We start from the raw sequence: 26,421 nt of genomic DNA on the forward strand, positions 1-26,421 counted from the left end.
GTGTCAATTTCTACAAATAAAGATAAATTTCAACAAAAATCAAGTATTATCGTATAAATTAGTGATGGGTCGGTTCGATTCCTCGATTCTCGACCAAGAACCGGAATCGAAAACGAGTCCTTGCCAAAGGGAAAAATCGATTCCGATTCCAGTACTACTTCAAACCACAAATTTATACATGACCGCATTTCCAACAGTCATTCGAATTTTTGCGCCACATAATCGTAACAACAAAACACATATCTTGGGATGGGCGAGTACTCGAAAATTCGAATCGAGTCGAGTAGTTGGTACTCGACTCGAGCGTTTCGGGTAGCACTACGAATGTCGAGTCGAGCAGTTAAGGTTACAGAGCTTTCGAGGCTAGTAGGTCCAGCAATCTGCCGACAGGAAGTGCTATCATGAAACTCATGTAATAATGCAGTTTTTAAAGCCAATAAGTCATTCTAATGCCTTGGCCTGGTAGTTTCAGTTTGCCGAATACACGTTGTCGACGTGGGCGCTGAATACCTTTACGCCAGCCGCGGGCGGCCGATCATCATCCTACCCCGTGCACACTGGTCCGAAATCGGAAAAAGCTGGAATAAAGTCCAACATGACCTTTTTGGGGATAGAGACATGAAACTTAGCGTAAATAATCATAAATCATTACCAGATATAGATTCAATGATAAAAAATCCGAGAAAAAAATAAAAAAATAGGCAACACCCTAGCTCGGCCTCCCGGGCGACAGAGGACCAGTACTACTCCGACCACTGCCACGAACAGTCCTCCATTGTGAATAGTCCACGCCGAGCGCCGAAGGCTGAAGTGCGGACGTGCCGCCGCAGCCAAGTTGGTGAGTCAAAAAAGATATTTTGATAGAGATGTGCGAATAGTATCCGTGAGTACTCGAATATCTCAAATACTAGAAATTTAATTAAATCCCATTCCAGCCGCCGGATGATATTTAAATGACCGCCTTTTTCGCATATTATCATTCAATAATTTATATCTTTTATGATACACGACCAGTATCGTTGAAAATGTTTGTGAACTTGCGTCGTATAATGCGCTACTATATATCAATTTTTCGAGCGATTTGAATAAATATTTATTATTCTATGTATCTCCTTCTTTGAACTATTGAATAAATTTTCAGTTTTGAAAGATTTAAATTTGGTTTTCATAACAGTTTGGATACTTGTGATAGGTTTACCCGTTTCACCTACTTGAAAATTTATCACTTCGCCCATTTATCTGACTTTATTCTCTTATTACCGTATCATTCCATATAGGTAATCACGTGCTAATGTTTCAAACGTCAATATGCGAATATTCAAATGATATCATCTTAGAAAATCTGCTTCCTGCGACATGATTTGAAGCAATCCAAACATAAGCCCACTGCATTTTTTTACACCAGTACACGCTGTCTCTTCATTTCCCATATTAGGCACAAACTGCACACCTCCTTTAGGACTTTGATTTCTTCCCAGCTGCAGGAATTTTCCTTAAGAAATGCATTTCTGTGAGTCTCGGTACTAAATTGTGTAAGAATGACGGCCCTATGCAAACAGTCCTTATGAAGTTGGATGTTTCAAAAATATTACCTCGACCAATTGCACGCGAAATGGTATGGTATGGTATGGTATTTGGAGGAGGCGACTGACAACTGAGGTCATTTGCGCCATGAGGGAAGGATAGGTAAGGAAGGGTGGAGAGAAACCTGGCGTCGGCATTAGCCTGCTCTTAACGAAAGGCGCCAAGGGGACCACGGCTTAACGTCCCATCCGACGGACGGAGTGTTGCGCTTGAAATGTCCTCCACATAACACTCAAGCAGGGATCGGGCAGTCTCTGAAAATTCTCTGCCGCTGCCGGGATTTGAACCCGGGCCCACCGGGTGGGAAGCCAACACTCTAGCAACCACACCAACCCGATCCCTAGCGCGAAATGATAAGTGCAAATTTTTTATATGTGTTTTTCCTGTGAACAGCGTATGAATTTAGGAATGCGGAATTCAATAGTTTCCTAAATAACTTCATACACCACTTTTAATGGCCCTTTCTTTCCATTAGGTACGAATGCAATAACAGGTCCTTGAAATTCACCCCACCAATGAATTTATTTTAAGGTAACGCACAAACAGACTTCCGAGTCTCTTTTTTGCCTTTCAATACTATTCCCATATCGAAGGATCCCCAATTATAAATAACAATACCACCCACAGGAAGTACACCTGACGAGAATTTCAACACACTGCCTGAAAGAAAACCACACAGCATGAATGACTCTAGTGGACTGAAGCACGTGTGGTTTCGAAGCTCCATCAAGAGATGAGAAAATATCCCGAAGGGGTCCTGGAATATGCTGACAGTTTAGAAGGAATCTTATCTTTGTTGATTACTGTCCAGAAAAAATAAATAAATTCAGAGCGAAGAACATGGCCCCTTCGCTTAGGACGTTTAGCACTAACGATGCGGACCAAACACACCTGGGGCTCGAGGAGACGACACACAAGGAGAAGACGGAGAGAAGGCAGTGAGCTTAGAAGATACCGTATCTCAATCTAAAGTAGCTGACCCTTCTTGATGCCTCGCAAGCAGAATAGGCGGCAGTTTTCAAGATAGTACAGTTGAAGGAAGTCGTTGAGTTTTTGGATCGAATTCGTAAATGCGCTAGTTTAAAACGAAATTTTATCCAAACATTTAAAAAAATCCTGAAGGCATAAAGTCGCTATGTATATATTATTGAAGAGGAAAAACATTTCTTCAAAAGATAGAGTAATTAGTTTTAATTAAAAATAAAATATCTGGCGGAGAATAAATATTATATACAATAGGTCAGGAAGTGTACTGGGTCCCATGACTGCGGCATACGAAATTTAAAGGGCGCGTACTGGGTACGCATAGCGGCGTTGAGGGGTTAAACATTTTATGCGAGGAAATAAATGTCAAAATACTACGGAGACTTAGCATTCTGGCGAGACTCAATATGAGCAGCAGAGCTTCTCGGAAGTTGATGCGGTATTTTATTCCGAAAACATATTTCAAGTTAAAATTTATGAGTTGTGCTATAAATTCTATTGTTACAGTCACATACAAAGGGATATTTTCTCAGGATATTTGGTTTCTCTCTGATTGCAATTCGAATTCATCTTTTTATCTCCTTAGAACTTCCAAAGATGGACTGAAAATAATTTAAGAAAATCCGGTGGAAAAACGTGTGTATTTTGCAAAACGCCTCAGATTGTCCGCTAGCACTTGACAGCAGGAGAGGGAGTAAAGCGACCTACCTGTTGAAAATAAGGAGTTGGATGAAGCCGAGTATCAAATGGGCGTACCGCTGAAATGGCATTTGGTAGATAAGAATGTATACATCCGACAGAAATCCATCGTTGCAGTGTAAATGCCTAGACGGCATGAAATCTTTTTTCGCAAGGTGGTGTGTCCCCTTAGAATACTTGAAAGAGATGTTAGTTGAATGAACTGTATGCCCAATTGTTTCCATAAAATTAAAATATTCTATTAATCAGCTTAATTCCTGTTCGAATCCTTTAAAGGAAATTAAAATTACTCCCCAAAATCTAGGGTTTCCTGCTGCATAGGCAACTGAGTCAAAAATTCTCGCATTCTTCGTTTAGTATTCGAGATATTCGAAATCCGAGGTATTCGAGCAATGATTTAATATTCGAATTCGATATTCGAGTTTGAGAAATCTGCTTTTCGACCCATCTCTATATTTTGATTTACTTGATTTTGGTAATATCCATTAATTTGTTGTAAGATTACTTCTGACTACACAAGAAACTTCAATAATTTTGTATTGCCGATATTTGGCCTTAGACCTTCACTCCCACATTCGTGTCACCGTCAATAATTTATGGTGGACTGATCCACAAAACTAGACATATTTCTTTAAAGCGATTATTGAGGACATTTTCGCATACATACATTTCTTTTTTAGGGCACAATGGAAGCAGAAAGGCTAAAGAAAAAAAGAAAATCAGGAAATGAATACAGAAAAGAAAAATACGATAGGCAGAGGGAAAAAGTTGCTCAAAATTTGCCAAAGATAACCACTTTTTATGGTCATGGTTTACAGCCAAGTTATTCTTCCAATGCTGATGGAGAATCTGGGAGGACTATCGAAAACTTAAAAAAAATCTCATGTTCAGAATATTCCGTGGCGGAGGATGACCCGGGGAGTGATATTCAAGTGGATTTGTTAGTTTCCGAAGTGAAAGTAGTACAGCCAAGTGAACCGGCAGCAGCGACAGACAAAACAGACAATGAAGTTTCACTGACAGTACAGAGTCAAACAAATGAAGAGTTAATGTTGGACAACGAAAATGACAAGTACTAAAAAAAGCCAAATCGGACAGACTTGGACATTGCTTCATTTTTCCAGTTTCATCCTGTTCAGTTTGACAGAAACGCCAAACGACTGCCTTTTAGTGAAAGCATTTTCACGGTAGATACTGATGGCAAAAAATTTAAACGCAGCTGGCATACTTACAACACTAGTTCAAAAAAGTTGTCTTGCAGTATATGCTTAGTTTTTACGGATTGTTCATCAGTTTTCTACCAGGGGTTTGACCGTTACAGACATTTGACACAAACTGTACTTGAACATGAGGTTTCAGTATCGCACAAAGAATCAGTTAAGGTTAAGGTGGCGCATGACAGGGGATCGACCATCGACAAGCAAGTTTTTGAAAAACAGCTTGCAAAAAGACAGAAAGAAGTATTTGATCGAAGGCAAGTGGTGTCTGCTATTATAGATGTTATAAAACTTATTGGAAAACAAGTCCTTGCTTATAGGGCATCGGAAGAAAGTGCCCATTCCCTTGATAACCATTCATTGAACCATGGAAATTTTTAGAAACAATCCTTCTTCTCTACAATTATGACAGAAACTTAGAAAATCATGTGCAAAAAACCATTCAAACGAGTAAAGCTGCGTTAAAATCAGCAGACGATGATATTTCTAAAGCCAGAGGAAGGGGAAGCCAGGTGACATTTCTGAGTAAAACCACCGTTAATAAAATAATGAGCATTATAAAATGTTTGATCTAATCAATTATTGCTCATGAAGTAAAGCAAGCTATGTCGTACTCTGTTTTAATTGACTCAACAACAGATGTCTCTGGTTTTGACCAATGTGTCATTGTTTTATGATACGTGTTGGGAACGGAAGTAGAAGAAAGAATTTTTGGCTTACAGAACGTGCAGTCGTCGTCAACAGGAGAAAGTTTATTCAAGACATTTACCGAAGTAATAAGGGAAGCAGGACTTGATATCAACAACTGCATTGCCAACTCATTTGATGGAGCTGCAAACATGAGTGGTCAATATAAGGGCGTTTCAGCCAGGCTGCAAGAGCAGATCCCACACAACACATTCATACGTGGTGTTATTCCCATTCCCTAAACTTGGTTATGGTAGGCACATCACAAGTTGTGACGGCTTCGATTTCGTTTTTTGGTTTACTGCAGCAAACTCAAGTGTTTGTAAGGGAATCTCACAAGAGACTAGATATTTGTTTGGAGCAACATCCAAGTTATAGGTTGGGTGCTATTGGTGCAACTAGATGGAGATCAAAGAGTGACGCCACTTCCAAGATCTTTGGCTATTTCTGGATGAAATTGGCGGAAGATGAAGGAAAACAACCTAAAACTGTGTACACAGAGTTGATCATTTCTCTTTCTATCGTGGCAAATACCCAAGAATTCAGTTCCAAAACAAGAAATGAAGCAAACAGTCTTCTTCAAAAGTTTTTGTCGTTTGAAACAATCCTAACTGCTATGATTTTCTTGATTATTTTCAAATCAACATCGCCTTTGTTGGACTATCTTCAAACAAAAAATTTGGATTATGCACAGGCTTGGAATTTGATTTCATCAGCTCAAGACAGTCTTAAGAGAATAAGAGAAGAGTTTTCAGGCATTGTCCATGCTGCAAAATCTTTGTCAAGTTCATGTCAAAATGTCTGGTTAATAAAATCGAAGAAAATCCAATTTTGGATCAATATTCCAACAACATCAGCATAGAGAGTGAATTGCCAGCCAGAAGACAGAAAAAAAAATTTTCTGAATTTCCTCTAAAACATATATTGGCATAAATAGCCTTAGAAAATATTATTTATATAAATGTTTATAGTTTAAAATATCTTTAATTATAGAATGCATGCATTCAAAGACTTATATTCAAGTTAAAAAAAATTCTTATGAGCTTTTGAAATTTCCTCCTGTCGTGCGGGTGGGCTAACATCTGCTATCTCAGGGGTTTGTAATGCATTGCCGACAGTTGACGATTTTTCAAACCAGTCTAAAAACAACTATTGTGTCACCCAGGCCCTTTTGTCACTCATCAAAATGACAGGAAAATGCTACTTTGATTGCCATTTCATAGCTAGTGGAGTTTATGAATGATAAATCATTTTAATTTGAAGTCCTGCGAGTCATTAGCAGCTACGTGAAACAGTCTTTAAATGCCTTGACACCTGACCCAGGTTTTCCTTCCCTGAAAATGAATGAACGAGAATGCATTCTTTTCCAAAACAATATCGTCTCATCAACCCTAGAAACTGGTTGAGGGGGAAAGGAGCCACTTTCAATCACAGCTTGGAGTTCATCAGAAAATGTTGCAGTGACTGCGCTATCAAAACTTGCAGATCCACCTAATATTGCCGCAGTGAAAATACCTGCTTGCAGTTTAAAATTCTGGAAGCAACCAAGCTTTCACTAAATGTCTCGGAGCCATTACCGCCCTCGTCTTTTTGTACACATTCACCATGAACTTTCCCTATGTCTTGACCGCTTGGTTGATGTTGGTGCGGCTAAGGTCACTAATGTTTTAACTTCGTCTTTATTCAGAATAAGGCATCGTGCATTTAAACTTCCACGCAATATCGCTTTGACACGCTCCATTTTCAAAGCAATTGACCTCTTTCAATTTCTCTTCTAGATTTATGGTTTTTCTTGATAAATTCTTGATTTTTTCTACCCGCATTCCTATTTTTTGCCATTATTCTCTTGGTTTTTACTCTGTATGGCTCTATCGAAATCACCTGCTACAGCTGAACTGTATTCCTGAGACGCAGAGGACATACAACTGCGGGGAGGGAATGAAGCCATTGTGTTTGAGACTCTATAGCAGACCCTTTTATGTGTTGATGCTATTCATGCGCAACTCGGCCACCGCTCCATTTCTCCCCCGTGAATACCGATGACCTTGAAGGCTTTAGCGTAGACTCTACCTGGAAGTCAATTGCCCGATAACCTATGATGGCAAAAATTACATCTCAAACAGTATTGTTTATAAAAACTCATTTCCAATAGCCCCACGCTTAATAAATTATCTAAATTAATTATTATCATTCTGTTAAGGAGACCAGATAAATTACTTCGGTAGGCCGGCTATCTGGACCAAATGACGAGTAATACTTTTGGCACTTGCACAGCAATGGATTTCGATTAATATATAAACAAAAAAGAATATTTGAGGCGAGGAATAATATTAATATGCGTAAAATGATAGCAATTCCTTGTGTACTTAGCGAAAGTCCACGTTTTATCATGAGAGTGTTTAAGATTTTTGATTAGGCTACACTGCGTTGCAATGTTTCCCCGAGGAACGCATTTGCGCTACATCGAAATTGCGCTAATCGAAATTGCACTATACGAGACATGGGTGTAAAGGCATTGATTGCGATTCGTTACCCACCATTAGTGTATTCATAATATACAAATTATTTGGTTTTAGAAATACCGGTTTAGACGAATGGCAATGGTCAATTTTTATCCTCATTTGAAAAAGGCCAGATTGGTACCCATACTATGCCACTCCACGTGATGTCACAGGGACCTAGTTTCTATAGGAGTAGGTAGGAGTTTTACATCGTCTGAGATTACCAATGCATGCATGAGGCACAGAGTTCAGGGGAACGTCTCCTAATAATCACCTATTAAAACTTCCTAAGGTTGGAAAGTTTTCTTCGTTTGATAAGGTATTAATAACCTTTATTTAAGCCAAGCGCTACCTTCTAGCATGGTACTCTGCTACCTGCTAGCATCCTGCGTCGCATCAGTGCTCAAAGCCTCGCCCCAAGGTCACCTCACTTGCGGCAGCGGGAACCAGAAGGACGTCACACGGGGTTTTCCCAGCATTCATACTTAGCCGTCGCGTTTTCACTTTTCATTTAATCACGAGAAATAGATATCGTCATATAAAAATCTAGAACCATGAAATATGTACTCCAGGAGTAATAATCTTTCGATTTAGGCAATAAAAAATAATAGGAAACCACCCTATTACCACGAGGGCTGTTTTTTAAGTAAGGGCCGTTTTGCTGTACACTGTAGTAGTAGGTTGTGTGCGCTTGCCGCCTCCCCGCATTCCTTGCATACAACCATGTGTCAGTTGAAGTTCTGTATATAACCTTTATGCTTTACTGTGGATCTATAAATGTTTAAGATTACACAGGCCAACAATGAAAAACTTTTTTACTGAAAATACCTTATTCTAATGTTTTTAAAGTTGCTGAATCCAAATATGATGGTTTTAAAGTTGTATCACCCACCTTTTATTCACATTTTACAGTTGAATTTATGAACTCAAGCAATATTTTAAGTATTTAACAGCTTTTTTACAGTCATAATAAAATTGAAAAAGTAGGTCTAATGAACGAAGATAATGGGGGATTACTGTTGGTACTGCACCGAGAAGTTCAGCAAGCGATTCATCGCGGAAAAAGCTACACAAGAAGCTTCAAGGGAAAAAGGGAAAGAAAATGAAGACCAATTCCAGTTGACAAGTGAACCCTGTATTATCACGCTGAAGTAAATACAAACAATTTTATCACGTTGTAGTGAACAGTAAATACAAACAATTTCATGATGTAACACAGTGTTTCATTGATTTCCCTATTTACTGTATAGGTAGAGGTCTGTGAATTTTGAGATGCGATATCGCGAAATAACACGAAATAATGCAAAATCGGTAAATAAAAACGAAATTTCGCGTTTTTTGCAATTTTCGGTGAATTAGCAAAAAAATCGCATCCAATGAGTCATAATCTATTAAAGCCTAAGCCTTCATTTTTTGACACTGCCGACGTTCATTTGCTCAACCTTTATTACGATTCCAAGGTCAATTGGCTGGTTAAGTCTCGTGCATAACGCATCCGCGTAATATCGTGCACCATAGTGATTTCTCCACCAGAATTTGTCGTTAAATTTATCACAGTCTCTCTCTTCGATTCCCATACATGTATCAATCCTTAAATATTTAGAATGAGGCGCTTTCTCAATTGAAGAATTAGAAATTATGAATTAAAAAGGGCTGAAAGAAATATAACGCGGCCGCGAAGAGCGGAAATATAAGCTGATGCACCCGGCACGCGTCGATGCCAAGCAGTAATTCCGGTGACTCATCGCGACACATTAGACAGTGTTAATGGATAACTTGTCGCAGGAAAACCTTGAGTTTGGATCAAATGTAACAATTCTCTTGACTGAAACACGACTGCTGGCTGGGAACGGGCCGCCGTTCACGGCACGGCTCACAGAGAGTCGTCTCGCCTGAAAGCCGCCTGAATTTTACGCCGTGATTGAAATGGGCGCCGTGGTGATCACAGGGGCTGCCAACCGTCCCGGTGAGGGGTATCGAAAGGGAACCCACAACATGAAACATTTCGGCCAATTTGTAAGTTATACAGAACTATGGTTATACCGTAGCCACCCAGCACTCAGTTTGAAAACACCATCGTGAGTGGTTGTGTTTTGCAGTTGGACTGTTTTTTTATCGTAGTTCCATCTTTAAATATCGAACGAAGGATGGGAATTTTAAAATGCCAAAAGCTAGTGATACCACTCATACCAGGGCAAGTGAATTCAGCTGAGAAGGATTTTATGCGAAAGACTAAGTATTACTGTGGAAAGTTTGCGATAAAAGATTTTAATTTGAAAGATGTGACACTTTGTTAAAGCACATCAGTAGCGATACATATAAACGTTCGAAAGAAAGGGGACACCCGCAACACGACAGCTATCATTTGAACATACAGTCACTCAGTCAAAGAAAGCAAAGGAGGAGCTTGTTGTTGCTACTACAGAAGCTTTTTTAAAGGCTTTATTTAGTGTAGAATGAACTTGACAATCCAAAAATTCTGGAATAGCTCTCGAAGTATACACATTTGAGGTAGTGGGGATTTGCCGATTGCCGATTGTATTCGCCACGACTACATACATAAACCATTCTTATGCCATGAACCATTTCTTTCATTTAGTTTTATCAGTAATTTTGTACAATCAAACTTGTGTTAAATGTTATGTAAAATGCTTAATGAAAGTATAAGTATTCATGAAATGTGTACCATAAAATAATAAAATGCCTGTAAACGTGGAAAAATTGTAGCATTATAATAACAACACCAAGATTTTCTATAACATCGAAATCACATGGTTTTAAAACGAATTTTAGCAAAAAAATAAAACCACTTTCATGGACCTCTACATGTAGGGGTATTAGACTGAATATTAAATACATATTGCTTGGAAACTATGGATGATACAAAAAAACGAAGGCCAAAGTTGGATTCAACACATAAACATCTATTAAGATCAGCTATTAAAATAAAAAAAGTTTTCAAACAAAATTTTTTTGTTGGCCTGTGTTATCGAATTGCCTGCCGCATGTGAGATTCGGTCAGTGATACAATTTTTGACTCCAAGAAACATGTCGGCAGCAGACATCCACCGTCAGCTTTGTGAAGTGTATGCTGCTAATGCAATGAGCAAAGGTAAACTGCGGAAATGGGTCGGAGAATTCAAAGATGGCCGCGAAAATGTTCACGATGACGATGATGATCGCGCAGGATGGCCATCTTTGATCACAAACATTGTCGCTCTGAAAAATAAAGGCAACGGTGTTCTGGGACAGGCAGACTTTATGACAAGAGGAATGACGATATATTCAGAAGCCTACTGTGCAACCGTGGCCAGACTCCAACGTGCCATTCAGAGCAAAAGACGTGGCATCTAGTGCTGTGTGAGAATCTCGTCTCGGCAGTCAAGACAGGAATTTCATTTCTCGGCATTGTCAGGACAAGACTCTCGGCACGGCTAGAGTCTCGCCTGGGTCGAGGGTGTTGACGAGAGGCGAGAAGTCTCGCCCCTTCGAGATTTTTCGACACCCGTCGAGACTCTCGGCTCTCCGGAAAAAATAAAACTGTTTCTATTTTAGACATTGAAAATAATTTAGTAAAAAGATTATTTTAAGTCATCATATATACAGTGGAACCTGTTTAGTACGTTTCTGAAGGGACCACAAGAAATGAACGTACTAACCAGGAAAACGTGCTAACGAGGAAAGTAAAAAATAGCTGTCGGGGTTATTGCAATCTGTGGAAAAGTCGTCATAATTACAATTACTATCGGTAGTTCTCGTAGGATCGCCTTCCTGAACTCTTTTCACCATTAAAATAAAGAAAATGGGCACTACATTGAAAAACAATACCATGTGAATAAAAAATCACAATGTTTCATAGATATCCCGAAGACAATTACATGAAAACGGCATCTTTCTCCCGTGATTTATCCTATATGTATTTATAGAAAGAGGACAAGTACAGATAAGTCATTTCTTTTTTGTCACAGCATACTCGGAGAATATAAAAACAACCCTGAGTATGTGAACGGGTTGTTTTTAAACATCATAAAAGTTGGACAAAATTATATTAACCTTAAATTACGGCAACAGCCGTACACATTCGCGCTTTTGGAATAAAGCCATATCGATTGTTATAGCGATCGATATATCGAATAATAACACGCAAGATTATTAGATTACGAGGTAATTACAAGATTTTATATTATACAGTTGAAATGTACTTTTAAAATTTGTTTGATGTCGTCTGCTTTCGTGCCGAGATCAAGTATTTTTAAGCCAAGCTTCGCGTGGAGATCCAGAGCATCGTCTGCTCCCACAGCAGTAGTCAAATACGCACGTACCACGTAGCATTGACGTCGTGCAGTACTGCTTTAGATAAAGAGGGAATTGGATAAGACTCATTTCTTCATCATGATAACTCGTGCAATAGCAACAATTGCCCACTCGTTAAATTTGTGCGCAGTGGGCACTCCAGAGGCAACAGAAGGTGAGAAGCTGGGGGTGGGGAATATTGGGGCTTCTCATTGGCTGCAGTTTTGCATAGTCAGACATTCCTGATAAATGGCCATATTTTATTATTCATCGCGTCATAACAATTGAAAAATGCATTTGGGTAAAACACGGTCGAAGAAAGATATGTAGAATGAATGCAAGAATTTTAATGGCTAGTAATAATAAATTAAATCATGAATTCGGAGCTTTACGACCCTTAAGAATATACTGGAGAACGAATTGCGGGTTGCGTCACGGCTAGCAATAGGGAAATTGCATACTTTTTATAAACAGTATGCTGATATGCTACAGTAAACACTTAGTACCGCAATATACTTTTTTCCGCTTAAAATTCAGTTTTTACCCTAGAAAATGACTCCCAAAAGTCTCCCGAGTTTCGCGGGCTAAAAAATACCGCCCCCACTAATCTTTGGCCGTGACGTCATAGTTCAGTACGAGTCCAAAATCCAAGCCCAGTAACTGCAGGTTTGGAAGAGCCACGTTGCGTTTAAAGGAGAACATGGCTGAAATAAGGAAAAATTACAAGTGGTGCATTGTTCCTCTGTGCAATAACACCCCAGAAAAAATTTTCGTCTGCATTCCCACGGAGGAAATTAGAAGAAAAGCCCCGATGCATGCCGTCTGTCGGGATAAGCGTTACGGAAAAATAAGAGTATAATAATCGGAATGATAAACCCGTGCGCTATGTGAGCGAAGATAACTTTAATATAAATAATATTTCGATATTTCATTGACTGAATAACTTGAAACTGAGATTTTTCGATAATTCGGCCGCCGTAGAATAAAAACTCAACTTCACAACAAAAATCGAGATAGGTGTTTCTCGATGGTTATGATGGACTCAAATTATTTATGGCACTTGTTCAATTTCAGTTACGGAAGGACATAGAAAATTCCATGATGTTTAAAATCAAGAGAGGAAATATGAAAATACAGAGCAACGTTGATCCTCATGCATTCGAGTGCCAGCCAAGAAGACAGCGTTTTCTTCTACTGTCGGCGTCAAAATGATGTGCCGCAGTACTTTGCAAATTTATACCCTGGCCTCACTGCATGCTATAATAATGAACTATATGTCATTTTAAAGGAAATTTTATCCTAAATTCTGATTTATTTTATTACAAAAAAATTGAAAAATGTATAGACACGGCCAGTGCAATATAAATGACTCCGCGCACCGAAAAATTAGCCGTTTTGTCAACTTCATGAGCTTTGCAACTCAACCTAAGGAAAACTACTACGTCTACAGCATTCATCTTCCACATTAATTTACACTCGTCAGTGCGGATTAATAAAATGGCTTTTGGGTATTTTTAGAACTTATATTTTGTTATAAATTAATGAAAATATTTAAACATCGTCTTGTCCCAAAGATAAAGGAAGTTGTAGATGGAAAAAGAATGGAATCCAGAGGTGGTCACAAAAAATGAATCGCAGCATTCTTTGATTTTAATCTACGCCGGCTTGCTTTTCAGAAAAAGTTGAGTCTACATCTACGTGCAGTTTACCATACAACTCAACCTCTGCACTGTTCTTAAACCAACCCTTACGCCTTGTATAACCAGAATTTGAAGTATCTGTCAAGTTAATATCGTCTCCCGTGTCCAACTCCCACCCCACATTTCGTAAATGTGTTTTGCTCGCATCTGTTCCATAATTTAACACATTTTCCAGGTAGCTTCTGTAATGGTAATTATCCTCTGATGGTGTGACCAACGTTCCATTGAAATAAACGTTACACTGCTCGAACAGAGAGTGCAGAATATTGTTCACTACTCCCGGTTGATTGGTAGCGGATTCATTGTAATCAGTCCCGTCTTTTTTGCAAAGTTTCACTTTAAGTCTAAGATATATACTATTCAAATCCTTATACGCATCCCCAGAGTCTTTGATCAGGAATTCTATAACCGATCGATTATCTAGCGAAGATATGGGTTTGTAGGACACGAGTCTTTTTGCCAAGATGTTAGTTTGCACCGGCGGATTGGGCTGAAATAAATCCAACGAAGTCAGCATATGCTCTGCCATTATCGCGAAAAAATATCTCCTCCAACAACCTTCTTTCCTCTTCGACTTCTCATCGACTGTCGCTTTTTTCTTACGCAGCTATGTTTTATTTTATTTAACCTTGGACGTTTCGCGATCCTCAACCCACCCCCAGACATGCCTTTTATCTTTTCCTCGGCCTTGCGTTTCAAGTTCTGACCTGCCTCGTTTATTCTACTGCGCAGTATCTCCTTAACCGGTTTTGTTCCAAGGTCTCCAAGAGCTGCTGCCCCAGCGCTCGCGGCCTCCTTACCAACAGTCTTAAGCCCGCTAAATAGCAAAGGTTTTGCAAATCGCCACAATCCCGCGAGGAAACTCCCGATACCTCGTCCCTTTTGCACCCTATAAGAAGCTCTATACTAGGATCCAATCTCTCCTCCCACCTGTTTTGAATAATAACTATAATATCGATCCATCACCGGCGCCATCTCGTCGTAAAATGATGTACTAACGTGAATCAATTCTTTTTTATAAAGTGTAGCACAACTATCGAGCTTTGCTCCCCACTATGAAAAGAAATTGCTTCACCGAGTTTATCAGCAAAAAGAATTTCAACACTCTCGATATTGTTTTTCTCGACGGGGTAGTAATAAATCGGATTGAAAGTTTGATATTCACCAATTTTGACATTTATGATGCGGATGCATCGACTCAAAGTGTCACCCACCAACTGCGGTTTTATTATATCTGTGTAAACGTAAACATTTTTTGAGGAGGTTGCAATGCTTCTTTTTCCTCTTTTTCCTTTGTCTTCTTTAGTGTTAATCTCTACCCTGGCATCATCGATGATATCAGCTAACTCATCATCTGTCAACGTTGAATCTTTAAATGATAATCTAATAAGAACAGCCGATAATAATGATAGGTCATTTTTTATCTTTTCCTTGCCTTTTCCACTAAAGCCTGACAAAGTTCTATTGAATAAGTTAGCAAACGAAACATACGTTCCCGGAGACAACGAGTATTTTACTCCGCTCGCAAAAATTTGCGCAGACCGTGGTAATATGCGTTCATCAACTCCAACCTGGTTAATCCTTACACTCAGTTTATCAATATAACGCATTACTTCATTTGAAATGTACGTTTGTTTTTGTGTACTGGAGGTAATATATGGTTTTGCAAATGCCGCCGCAATACTGTCATAAGTACCAATGGGAATTGTAAAGTATGAATCATCTAAAAGTTTCACGTTTATAACTTCTTTATCCCCTCGAACTAATCCCTCTTCAGTCCGGGTCCTATTATCCTTAGGAGGCAATTCGTCTGCTACGCGAGGCGCTGGAGTAAAGTTTTCGATAACAGCTGGTGTGTCTTTGGAAACTTTTTTTTTACCTCAATAGAAGGAATCGAAATCTCAGCTAGACCGACATACCACTCGTTATTTTCTAAATCGATGCGATGACTCAACTTTGTACGATAATGAGCGATTGTATTTCTTGGGAAAAAATCCCTCGAGCTATCGCTGGGTAGTGTAAGATAAAATTCGTTCATATTTTACGCACGGAAGAAGCTGAAATCCACGAGTTAAAAGACGGTGGGTATCCGTCCCACTTGATAAAATACTCCAAATTAGGACCACTCCCCCGACGTCTCAATATTTTCTCGATCCTATACTCCGTGTCAGGAGACACGTTAACTTTGACTAATTCTTCCGCATAGAAACTACCCTTTATATCCTCCCCGTTCAAATCATTCAATTTATAGGTTGGTATTAGTTTCATTCGATCAATGTTTGTAACTTGAAATATTTCCTTGGTATAATTTGGTGTGTATCCTTTGGTGAATGGAATCCTCTCTTTACTAATCCTCACATAATCACCTTTATTAAATTTTGCATCCGTCTTCTTTAAGCTTTTTCTCCGACTAGCAATGATAAATGCATTTTTAGCATTCACTTGAGAGGGAGCGATCCTAATGCTAGAATGCGTACTATGGTTATAAGAACTAATGAGTTTTGGAAGCACATCGATATATTTGTAAGTTGCGTATTTTGTAAAATATTTATACATTTTTGTCTTGAGAGTTCGATTAAAGCGTTCCACGAGGCTAGCTTTAATTTCTGGATTATTTGTAGTGTAAAACTTTACACCTTGATTCGAGAGAAAACTTTTAAACTTGCTATTAACAAATTCCCCTCCCTTATCGCTCTGAATTTTCAATGGTTTGCGCTCGCGAAATATGACCTTAAATGCTTCTATAATTTCCTCTGGTCTTTTTGACTTGAGAGGACTAGCCCACGCATAACGGGAAAATATGTCTATTACGGTTAAAATGTAACAGAACCCATTGTTGTATTTTTTCAAACTTCTCAAATCATTTAAATCACATTGCCAACACTCATCTATATAGTTTACTTCGTAACGGTTTCTAACAAACTTTTTTCTCACCGGCTTGTGACGCGTGTACGCTTCTTGAGATTCCAACCACTCGCGAATTGTTTTTATAGGGATTCCAGTCGCTTTATTTAATTTTTTATCTGTGGAAAAACCAGCAGGATGTGCGGGATTGTTGTACACGCTAGCTATTACGTCGTGTCCCACTCTGCCCCGAACATTTTTGGTACCCTTTTTCGCTTGCTTCGCCTTGGAATTGGTCTCGGAGATGTCCATCGCTCCTTTGGAGATGTTCTTTGCTCCCTTGGAGGTGTGCTTGGCTCTCTTGGAGTTGCTATTATCCGCTTCATTTTTCTCGGTGGAGAATCGCTTTCGATTTGTTCCTTTATTCGTGCCCATGTCGAATCCAACTCTGAATTTGTCCTCCTAATTTCATCTAACCGCCTTCTCATTGCATCGCTACCCTCATATAGCCGTGTTGGTGGTGAGTGTTTCACTATCGGAACGTGTACGGGAGATTTAAAGTCTGACACTGAGTCGAGATATTTATCGAGTATTCTTTTATACAAATGCCACTTGTCAATATCCTTGAGCCCTTTACTCGCTAACACAAGTTTCATTTCCTTATCCAATTTACTCAACCTAGCCTTTGCATGACTTCGATCAAAGACTTCGGGACTCACTACGAGCATTTTCTGCAAACTCATTTTCCCAGCAGGCTACCGATCACACCGCTTAAAATCGAACCCAGTAGTAATGGCAAAAAGCCACCTTTTTGTACGAGAAGCGCTCGTTTTCTTTTTACACTCGTCCTCCGTTCAGCCAACTTTCTCAGTGTGTTACGATGCTTGGATAATTTTCGTTTCAATCGCCTATCGATCTTATGATTTCCGTTTAGAGTATTGAGGCAACAATCGCAAATTGTTTTAATTAACTCCTCGTCCGAGCTATTCAATATGGCAGTACGTAATTTAGGCTTTGCAGATTTTAGGACGTGGAGCAAGTGTTTATTGTTCTTCAACCTTTTCATCGCGTTGGGGCATGTAAATGACAGTGGCCCCGTCTTGGGGAAAAATTTTGGTTCTAAAGCGGAATCTCTCGTCCGTGTCCTGACCAAGATCTAGAACCAAATAACCGAATGGTTCTTGCGTAACCTGTTTATATACCCTCTCCAATTCCCCCGATTTTTCCGGATAGACCTGCCTAGCTAAATGACCAAATTGTAACTTATCTCTGGGATTTTTGAACGCTACAATATACTTTGAATTCAATGATATGTTTCTCGATTGCTGGCTTTGATAGAAAATATTCTGCGTGATCAAAAACACCGAAATGTTAAAATGATGGCTACCTCTGGTGAATAATCTACACACATCTTTGCTGTAGGCTCCCTCACTCATTAAATCATCTATAACGTACAAAGTAGGAACACCACCAAATTCTTCGAAAGGAGGTATTTCAGAGTAAAATTCAACTGGTATTCGTATGTTAGGCTCACTCCCTGGGGCACAGCACCAAACCACTTGCTCTATTGGACTATCTATCATATAATCCAATTTTTCCAAAAACTGCGTGACAAATGTGGTTTTTCCACAACCTGACGGACCCGCGCAGATGCATGTGAAAGGATGTTTCCAGGCCAACGTCATGATTAACACTGGAATTATGATTACGATGAAACTAGTTTTTATCAATTTCAATCATTACCAAATGCCTGATCATGTGTACGTTTCCGTGGAATTTTGTAATGTCCCCAAGCAAGCGTATTCATTCCATCCTCGCAAATATATCGTTTATCATCGGATGCATTTAGTGTCACCTTATTTATTTTAACAGTGTATAACTCGTGCATTTTGCTACGGATTACGTTCATCTTTCGAAATTGCGTCGAGTTCTCTCTTAAACAATTAATATAATCACCAAATTTTAGGCATTTTTCCTTCACAGATTTCGTTATCCCCTTTGCCTTCTTTTTTTCTTTACCCGATTCCATCTTGAATGAGTACAATTTGCTTCTTAATCCAACGAAAGCCGTCATAATGAGACCATCGCATTCGTCTTTGAACTTTCCAATGACCTTCTTGTTTTTTTCAGAATAACACGGATGTTCTTTTGGATAATTCGAGGTGTCGAATGCATCTAGGTATTCTAGCATATCTCTGTATACATCATCCGTTCTAATCTCATACATGAAGCTGTCAGTGTCTGTGTAGGCGAGTGACAATTTATTTTGGTACTTGGGCAGCATGGTGCGGTAATGAAAGTCGTACATTAGAGTTTTACTGAGATCGAGAACGCAGAAACCAATGTATATTGGCTTAACCATTTTGATGGTGGCTTTCCGCATGTGAACGGCTACTAAAGACTCGTTGAAAATTGTCCTATCCAAAAATGTCGATTTATTGATTAATTTTTGAAGTCTTTTTTCGCTTGTCACTAATTGCATATTCATCCGTTTCCTTACATTCTCCATTGTCTTGCCAAATACGGCGTTATTCATGAGCTTGTAAAAGTCCTTCTCAAATTCATTTTTAGCAACTTTTCGACGATCTGTATTTAGGTCAATATAGGTCTTTAACCACGAAGACTGTTTGAACTCGATAACTCTGTGCACTTTTTTGAGTATGATGCCTAATTCTAATGCCTGTTTCAGGTTCATGTAATGAATTACATATTTACTTTTATTTTCGAGGGTGGTCAAAAGTTTTTCATGTTTACCGTTAGGTGGTGTCTTGTTTTCCGGGCAAAGAGGGAAATCTGAATGCGTATCGTGCAGCCAATGTGGGTACTCAAGATCAACTTCGAGAATGTATCCAGTTTCACTGTCATCGGGAACATTTTCCACGCTAAAATCGTCAATTTCCTCCTGTTTTAACCACCGAAATTCACCGTAAGGAAGGGGTCTGGAGAGTGCCCATCCGTAGAGATTATTCGCGTCAAGATAGGTTAAAAATATCGAATCTTTACCTGGGTCATAACCTGACATGTACTTATTGTTCGATTCACAGTATCTTTTACAACACTGTGAAATTCCTCCGCGAATTCCGTTTTCGATCATGAGTATCATATCGTAATCAGTCAAAAGCTCTAGCTCTATTTCGGTATATTTTAGCATTGCATCAAATGTTAAACCTGGTGCAGTGTAATACCACGCCGGATCTAACTTGTAGGCTCCGTAGCACACGTCACGAAAGTTCTCAAAAACATCGGCGAGAAGAGTGACGTCACTTTTCAAATAAACATCACTGTAATCACCGAGTGTTTCACATCCAAACGAAGACCATACGTTCAAAGCGTGACCATAATCTTCGTCTGACACATGCTCGTCGTTCAACCTGTTGTAAAATTTATCCTTGTCCGGGAGCAAGGTTTCATCGAGCTTATTCAACGAATCAGTGTAATCATAGGGATAAACCCCCTTTCGTGTAACTAGTCGCGTCTTGTCACCAAAAATTTCTGAGGTATTTTTAAATTCAGTCAGGTTCGAGACTAGAGAAGCAAGAGAAGCGGGCATAAATCGAAAGGTATCGACAAAACGAATTTTGAAATTATCCTCTATAGACTTGGAAAAAGTGATATATTTTTCTTCAGAATTTGGAATAATGAATATTTCCCTCTCATCATAGTCTAGCTCTCGTACAATGAAATGACCATCATACGCGGACAGGTTATGAATAAAAATTGGAAGAAATTGAGGCATCTTATACTGCACATTGCAAAAGGAATGAGCTGGACCTCGATACTGTCCCGTCAGGTGATCGTGATCCCTAACCCTATCCTCGTTCAACTCATTCCCACAAATGTGGCACGTCGATGCGTTTTGGAAAGCGCTCTCTTTTTCCTCTGTGAGTGGTGTTATAGGAATAGTATTTTTGTACAACTTGAAAACCTTCTGGGCTTCATCTTTTATACTGTCAATAAAAACACGTGCTGCATTAGGCCCTCGATACAATACTGGCTCCTCGCATCCGTTTGGAGTCATCATGATATAACAAAAGCTGAATGGCTCATGCTTCTGTATGATGTTAGTGAACGAAGTATTAGAACACGGTTCGCATGTGTTTACATTTTTCAGTAGACATTCAAAATCGGCATATATCACGTAAGGTACACGGAAAGTGTGATTAATGTTGGTAAATTTCAATAATTTATTGTCCTCGTCTGGTAGCACTATTTTACTTGGTGTCCCCGTTCCTCTACATAAGTCTTTGTGAGATTCGAGTTTTTCTACGTCATGGTAATAAGTTAGACACCGTTTACAAATAAAAATTCTAGTTTTATGTCTAGTTATTTGGGAGCGCACGAGTCTTTCAAAATTCTTTATCCAGCAATAGTGAGCAGTTGTTTCGTTGGTAATGTAGAGGAGGTCGCGATGATCCTCAAGCTCATAATCTACAATTTTTATAGGATACACATTGTTTTTATCATCTAGTCCAAACACATTAATTGAAATGTTATTGTCACGCTCGAATTTAGGGATATCCTTCAGATCTACTGGGTAATCAATACAGTTCCAAGTATAGGTCTCCCGAAATTCCTCACAATCGTATTTTGAAACTCGTTCGGGATGATTGGCTACATATTTTGCCCATATAGCATATTTAAAGCAGTATTGATCATCATTTTTGACATTGATAACGGATTTCGTATGCTTAATTTTTGTAGGTAACTCGATGAATGTAGAACCTCGAAGAGGGGTGTACTTGTTAATACGAAGCTCTAAACCTATAACTTCAGCCAAAGTCCATCCTGACCCTTTAGCTTGAAATTCGGACTTTTCTTTTAAAAGTTTCGAAAATTTCTCGTCCATAATCTCATTTAACTGATCAACAAGTAGGACTCGTTGATTACTAGTCTTAAATGAGGTATTCAGCTCCTCGTGTTCTCCCTTTTGAAATTTGCAAATCAATACGAGGTTGAACTTTATACTCCTGTTCGTCCTTGTTTGCTCTCTAATTTTCTCAATCAACAGATTTTTTATTTCACCAAGAAAAGTTACAACGTCCTGAACATCCCCTTCGGGAGTTATCCAAAATGTTTTTAGCCTGGATCTAATTGCCGATTCGATTTCATTGAACCCTCTCCCTATTTGCTCGTTAATTTTGATCCGGTGTGCGTTGGTATTCTCATGAGGCATAGCCTCATCAATGTTATAGAAGATTTCGCAGTAAGGACAAAATTTTCTACCATTTGCTTTATCTAATGCATCTTTCATTTCATGATAAGTTTCCATGTCATCAATGCTTTCGTTTTCAAGGGCTACTTTTCTGTAAATGCACGCTAACGCTTGTTCAAGTTCTTCTTTAGTTCTATATGTATTGTTTTTAAAGTTAAAAATGATGTCTCTAATAGATGTCATGATTAATGTGAGAAATCTGAAAAAATAGAGAAAAGTTTAGCTAATTCTTCGTCTTGGATCAGATGTAGGATTATAAAAACGTTCAATTCTAACCTCGTAACGAATGCAATCTACTTAAAATCTCAATAAAAATAAAATGGTAGTGTATTCTGCAGTGATTACTTCCTCAAGGTAGTATTTTAAGGTGGGAACTTGGAATGTCTAAAAAGTTAGACTTACCAAGATCTAGATGGCGATGATGTTGTCTTCGTTGAGAGCAGATGACGTTGTCTTTGAGGAGTAGTCACCAAGAGGAAGTTCTCGGATCAAATGACGAGATTGCAATGAATGCTTCCGTCTTCGATCGGTATTTATAAAAGGAAATCTTCTCCTCCTACTCTTCAGCGGATGGCTGCCAAGTGGGTTGAGAAGACTGTGAATGATGTCAGCTGCAGAGGTATTCCAACTAAGTAGAAAAAAAACCGAGGTCAATCCTCACGGATAGATGATAAAGTTATGCATTTCCTTACACCCAAATAAGGTAAGGAATGCGCAAAGCTGCTACTTAATGACGCCAGTAGTGTGGAAAATACCTAGCTCAATTCTCCCCAGGTGGATTGCGAAGTCATTCCCTATTTCCTTTCACCCCAAATAAGGTAAAAAATCCACAAATAAGGGAGTTATAGACCATCGCAGGAATTATCTCCAGAGTAAAGGGGTCACATCCTTGGAGTGAGGTGATTTCTTTTGCATACAAAAGATGAGTGGACACTTACTCATCAACATTAAAATTTAAACTATGGTCTTATTTGTTCAAATAAGGGAGTTATATACGGTCGTAGGAATTATCTCCAGAGTATAGGGGTCACATCCTTGGAGTGAGGTGATTTCTTTTGCATACAAAAGATGAGTGGACACTTACTCATCAACATTCAAATTTAAACTATGGTCTTATTTGTTCAAATAAGGGAGTTATATACGGTCGTAGGAATTATCTCCAGAGTATAGGGGCCACGCCCTTGGAGTGATATGATTTCTTTTGCATACAAAAGATGAGTGGACACTTACTCATCAACATTCAAATTTAAACTATGGTCCTATTTGTTCAAATAAGGGAGTTATAGACCATCGTAGGAATTATCTCCAGAGTATAGGGGCCACGCCCTTGGAGTGAGGTGATTTCTTTTACATACAAAAGATGAGTGGACACTTACTCATCAACATTTAAATTTAATCTGTGGTCCTATTTGTTCAAATAAGGGAGTTATAGACCATCGTAGGAATTATCTCCAGAGTATAGGGGCCACGCCCTTGGAGTGAGGTGATTTCTTTTACATACAAAAGATGAGTGGACACTTACTCATCAACATTTAAACTTAATCTGTGGTCCTATTTGTTCAAATAAGGGAGTTATAGACGGTCGTAGGAATTATCTCCAGAGTATAGGGGCCACGCCCTTGGAGTGAGGTGATTTCTTTTACATACAAAAGATGAGTTGTCACTTACTCATCAACATTCAAATTTAAACTATGGTCCTATTTGTTCAAATAAGGGAGTTATAGACCATCGTAGGAATTATCTCCAGAGTATATGGGCCACGCCCTTGGAGTGAGGTGATTTCTTTTACATACAAAAGATGAGTTGTCACTTACTCATCAACATTCAAATTTAAACTATGGTCCTATTTGTTCAAATAAGGGAGATATTAAAGATTTTCTTACAAAGATACCTGCTACTAACCTATATTCTCCTAATACCATCATTCATATATTGGCCCACCGAATCTAAACTATTTGCTCTATCAAATTTTTTTAAACGGGGTTGTTCCTTTACTAATCTCCCCGAATTTTAGAGGAGAAAACGGGAGTACTAGGACCAGGATTTCTACCATACCCTAAGTATCCTAGGATACATAAAAAATTTCATCCTGTTTTTTGACCGGGAGTCGAAGGGGGGTATTGAGCATAACATGCTCATGAATTTTCTCGGTTCCAAAAGCAATAGAAAAAATAGGAAAAAATCCGAAAAACTCAGTTTTACGGATCATATTTACCTTAAGCGGCAAACTCCTTCGGCGTCCGGGTCTCTGATGATTCTTCCGGAATTCAATCAGAATTCATAAAGAATTCCTACAGAATTCACTTCTTGAAGACCTACTCGATGATTCAGTTGGACCGATGGAATCAGACTAGTTCTGAGACCGCTGGTGATTTTCTCAGTGGCTGCACGGCCTTATATACTGCTTAGAAGGTACCGTGGAAGGGGCAAATCTAGGCGTAACCTACCCATCCCACTTGGATCGCTTGGAAACGACTTTCACTTATAGCCTTGCCTCCTAGGCGTAACCTACCCATCCCACTTAGATCGCTTGGGAACGCCTTTCACTTATAGCCTTGCCTCATACCATAGACAATATGTGCAGTTTTGTGGAGGGTTCTGAAAATGAGTATTTATCGCTGTGGTGACAAATTTTTGGAAATGCTAAAGTATTCTATATTAAATTTGATGATGATAGGAATTTGAATGGTGATCATAGCATAAATATTAACAAAGTTATTGCGATTTTTAATAATCAACAATTGTTTATAAGACAAGATACTATTTATCTTCATAACTATGACTTGTATCGAAAAAGTGTTAGAGATATTCTTTACTGATAATTACTTGCTCTTTCACTTAAGAGCATTTATTTTCAAAAATGTTCAATAACAAAGAAGTTAGAGGTGTAATTTCGGTTATTTCCGATGCCGAGACGGGGAAATACGATTCACGTTGCAACCGCACGTGTTTAGACCTTGGTAACTGCCAATGGGAACATATCCAACTCGAGTGGGAGAAGCTATGGGCTCGGCACGTGTCTGGAATTCACTGGGAGTGAAAGGGAACGCTTAATTTGACCTTGTCCCAGACTCCCCAAATCCTGACTACTGTCAGGATAAACCAAGGATCCATTTAAAGGTTGTTAGGCTATCGTATAAAGATAGGACTGATGTGCACCACAGGGGAAATGGGATGTTTGAGGGAAAGTCAAACCCAAAGTTGTCCAAAGAATGTGCAGTTCTATGTTGCTCTTTCCCAGTTAAAACCAAATAGAAATTGGATTGGGATGATATTTTCACCACGGGTTCCAGTGATAGTGAGAGTGCAGGTGATCATGATCATCGTCGAAGGTCATCCCTCTAGGATTTCCGATACGGAATTTTTAAGTGACAACCGATCGCAATGACGATGAGCTCGCCTTTAGAGTAGGTTTCAGATATATCGTGAGAAAAGCTCCCAAAATGTATTAAAGACTCTGTTTGGAAAATATTAAAATTTTAATGTTACTTTAGGAAGGCCTTCTAATTACAAAAGTAACTTATATTAACACCTGAAGACGTTGTATTTATTATATTAATCGAAATGCGATTGACCGATTCTTTCTGCAGAATAGAAAGTGGTTTCGGGGTTTTGAGTTACAAGATGGTAGATTGTGTTGGAAGTTCGTCTATATTATCGCTACTAAATTGAAACATTAATAGTCTGGCTTCCTCAGAGCTTCCTCTCGCCCTCCAGGCAAGGTATTTTTAAGTTGAAAGTATCATCGACAGCTTCGAGGTGGAAATAAGTTCACCGTAAGACTCTCTACCGGACTGCCAAAAGAATACACATTTCACATGAGTATACGCTTTCGCCAATGTTATACGCAAGTCTCACTTTGTTATGAACTATAAAACATTTCAGATGCACATCGGTTGGATCCTTTAATTGCGACGATGTTGCCCGGGCGACCACCATATCGAATTCCCATCGTAAAAAATGCCCCAGATATGATACGCTAAATTTTTTTCGCGTATAGAAGCCGATATTCACTTTTAACATTGTTTCTTATGGGATATATGTTTCGATTAACGTCATTTCGTTTATCGTCACATTTTTCAGGATCGTTAAACGAGGACTCACTGTACTGGAACTAAGAAATGCCTCACAACCAAGCCGTCGCTTGTGTCCAAATGCCTATGCTGCTTCCTTCGCTTCCTCGTACTGAACTATGACGTCAATTTGCCGCTAGCCAATCATCGGGCGTTTTCGAGTCCCACTCGTATTTGAAAATTCTCTTGAACTTTAATGAATAAAATATCGCTAACGACATCAAAAAGTAATAAAACCTTTTCACTGTGAAACGCAAACATGTATTTCTACATGATTTTGGAGCTCACAACTGTTTCTGAAATGTATGCAAGTTCCCTATTGAGCGTACTAACCAGGAAAGCGCAATTTTTTCAAACGTACTAACCAAATACTTTTACCTGTATTTTGTTCCGATGGTACCGGGACCGAGAGAAATCGTCGTACTAAGGAGGAAAACGTACTAAGGAGGAACGTACTAACCAAGTTCCACTGTATTTTCAAAACTAAAAATAGTTGTAATATAAGATCGACATTGACAATTTAAGCATATTTTATTATTTAATTAACCAAAAAATAAAACAGCCCTTACTTAAAAAACAACCCTTGTATTTCCATTCATTCATCATTGTCACACCGCTGTCCCATGG

At 38.9% G+C, this 26,421-nt stretch overlaps 1 protein-coding gene and 1 long non-coding RNA gene across 3 annotated transcripts in view; both read right to left on the minus strand.

Moving 5' to 3' along the window:
- LOC124160172 (zinc finger protein 367-like) overlaps window positions 1–26,421 on the minus strand; it is a 105,380-nt gene that overhangs the window by 39,389 nt on the left and 39,570 nt on the right. The window lies entirely within an intron of this gene.
- LOC124160173 lies at window positions 21,886–24,219 on the minus strand. The gene is made up of 3 exons (XR_006865105.1): window positions 23,937–24,219; window positions 22,124–22,349; window positions 21,886–21,920 (listed from the first exon to the last, which is right to left on the minus strand). It is a non-coding gene; the product is annotated as an uncharacterized LOC124160173 (long non-coding RNA).

The sequence above is a fragment of the Ischnura elegans genome, chromosome 6, assembly GCF_921293095.1.
Source record: "Ischnura elegans chromosome 6, ioIscEleg1.1, whole genome shotgun sequence".
Lineage (NCBI taxonomy): Eukaryota > Metazoa > Arthropoda > Insecta > Odonata > Coenagrionidae > Ischnura > Ischnura elegans.